Genomic DNA, 3,081 nt, shown 5'->3' with positions numbered 1-3,081 from the left:
TTTTGTTGGCATTCCATTTTTGCCCTGTTTACCCTTTCAACTTGTATCATGAACTAGAGTAGATGGTGAACTCCGCTTCGCAGATTGGTCAATGTGTGCTTGATGCGGTTGGTGTTTAATTTGTTTATGGGTGAGAGAGTGTGCCTGGTGGAGTATGTATGTTGACAATTGAGATCCGTGATGGCAAATTGTCACTCCATCGTCAATTGTTATCTATCTGTTAATACAATACAATTAAAAGACATATTTTTTATTGGCGGGTAAGACCACAATGTCGGCATGTTAGGTTAGAGGGTTAGTACGTCTCTTGGGTTAGAGGTTAGGATAACATAACTTAACGTCTGCGGACATGTCTATGTCACGTGTTGGCAGACATCCGACCGGGCGCTCGTAATTCAACCGAGATCACCAAATGTCCGCCTCTTCCTTTTTTCATACCCCTAAGAGCAACTCCAACGGGGCGACCCATTTCGTCCGCCCGCGTTCGTTTGGATCGGCGCGGACAGAAAAGGCGGCCCAACGCGCCGACCCAAACGGATGCGCGCCCGTTTTTCGTCCGCGGGTGACCCATTCTCGGCCCATTTTTGAGCCCGATTTGCGTTGGCGCGGACACGCGACGTACGCGCGCGCGGTCGCCTACTCCTGTCCCCGGGTCCGTTGGTCTGTGGCACATTGACCTCTCCCCCCTGGCCAACAAGCAACCCTTGTCCCCCGCCTTCTCCGTCATCGATGCCGTCGCCCATTTTTTGCGGCGACTCTTCCAGCTGCCGCCGCCTCCACATCTGCCCAGCAACGCCGCCCCTGTCCCCAGTCGCCCGCCGCCGCCGGGGAGCAAACTAGTTCCCGCCGCTGCTTCCCCCACCGCACGGCCGCCCGTGACCAAGAAGACGCCTCGCCGCCCCCGCCACATACGACCGGCACGCTCGTCGGACGCCGTCACACTCGCCGGACGCCGGCCGGGCAGCTAGCTGGTCTGTGGGCGCCGCGTCTCCCCTCGCCGGTCGTCTCCTTCTTCGACGCCCGCAAGCTGTTCGACAATTTGCCAAGGTACGAAAATGGACTCCGCCGACGAGTTCTTTTTCCACAATTTCATTTGCGACTCCGACGATTCGTCGTCCCACGACGACGAGGAGATATTGGCTGCCTTGTTGGTCCATCACCACCTCAACAACCAGCGGCCGTTGTTCCGTGGCTCCATTCCGGGCCACCTTCCGGCGTTGAATCGTAATCGAGAGAGCGGACATTTCCTTCTCTAGAAGGAATACTTTGATACAACAAACCCGTTGTTCAAACATCACAAATTCCGCCGCCGGTTTCGTATCAGTAGGCATGTTTTCAACCGTATTAGAGAGGGAGTGGTCGGCTATGATGACTACTTCGAGTGCAAAGAGGATGCTGTCTGCAAGATTGGTTTCTCCTCTTATCAGAAATGCACTGCCGCCATCCGAATGCTTGCATACGGAGTGCCCGGTGATCTCATTGACGAGTACGTCCGTATGAGCGAGTCTACATGCCTAGAGCCCCTGTATAAGTTCTGCAAGGCTGTGATTGCTGTGTTTGGCCCTGAGTACTTGAGAGAGCCGGCAGCTGCAGATACAACCCGTTTGTTGGCGATGAATGCTAGCAGGGGCTTTCCGGGGATGCTTGGCAGCATAGACTGCATGCACTGGGAGTGGAAGAACTGCCCTTCTGCTTGGCAAGGGCAGTATAAGGGACATGTCAGGGCTTGCACTGTCATACTAGAGGCCGTTGCGTCTCAAGATCTCTGGATCTGGCACTCTTTCTTTGGCATGGCTGGATCACACAATGATATCAACGTGCTTCAGCGCTCGCCGGTGTTTGCTAGGCTTGCCGAATGCAACAACCCACCGGTGAACTTTACTGTCAAAGACCACAACTACGACAAAGGATACTATTTGGGTGACGGTATCTATCCTCAGTGGACCACTATTGTACAGACAATACCCAACCCTGTTGGAGAGAAAAGGAAAAGATTTTCCCAAGAGCAAGAGAGTGCTAGAAAGGATGTCGAGCGTGCTTTTGGTGTTTTGCAATCTCGATGGGGCATCGTTCGGTATCCTGCTAATACTTGGAGCACGCAGAAACTATGGGAGGTGATGACTGCTTGTGTGATCATGCACAATATGATCGTAGAAGACGAGCGCCCGGAACGTCTGTACGATCAAAGCTTTTAGTTTCAGGGTGAGAATGTTGTGCCTGAGTATGGAGTAGCAGCAACATTTGAGCAGTTCACTCAGTTTCATGAAGACATGCGTGATTGGGAAACTCACGTGCAACTGCAAAATGATTTGGTTGAGCATATGTGGACTCATGTTGGCAACCAATAGATGTATCTACTTTTATTCATTCGTAAAATTATGTGAAACATTTTTATTTTTATTTGGCCTGTAAAACTATACTATTTATTTGGGCGGACTATTTTGTTTGTTAAATTTTCATTTCACAATATGTTGAATGCAATGCAAAATTGGGCGGCCAGCCGGCCACGCCTGCACATATGGGTCGGCGCGTTGGGCGCGCTGCCGACTCATATGAAAAACAAGGCGGACGCCGGGCGGGCGGCCGACCCAAATGGACAAAAAGCGGACGAAATCGCCGTCCATTTGGGTCGGCCCGTTGGAGTTGCTCTAATACTGAAAACAACCGAAGGTAAGTACAACAGTGTATCAACAAAGATAAATATTTCAATAATAATAATAATAATATAATTGATAGAGGCAAAGGTGTCCCGTCTTTTGATGAGATGATGACTATCGTTTCGGAGGAGTAGACTTTGACGATCCAAGTACGTACGTGCGAGGACGTTGCGCCTTAGCAATCGTTGAACCAACTTTGAGAGGTTATTGACCACGCCGGAGCACGATCAACTTGACCACGAGAGTCTATTTCCTGCAAGCAAACGAAGAACAAGCAAGAAACTGAGATTGCAATCAGGATATTGCGAATATAAGATGAAAACTTTATTGATCAAGATGGGGTTCTGTGACATCTTGGTCTGGTCGTTGAACACAAATGAAGTATGTGAAGTTGCAGCTATGGCGAACTTTTAATCTAAACAAA

The sequence above is a fragment of the Triticum aestivum genome, chromosome 1B (assembly GCF_018294505.1).
Source record: "Triticum aestivum cultivar Chinese Spring chromosome 1B, IWGSC CS RefSeq v2.1, whole genome shotgun sequence".
NCBI classification, from domain to species: domain Eukaryota; kingdom Viridiplantae; phylum Streptophyta; class Magnoliopsida; order Poales; family Poaceae; genus Triticum; species Triticum aestivum.
This window is presented reverse-complemented; position numbering follows the sequence as displayed.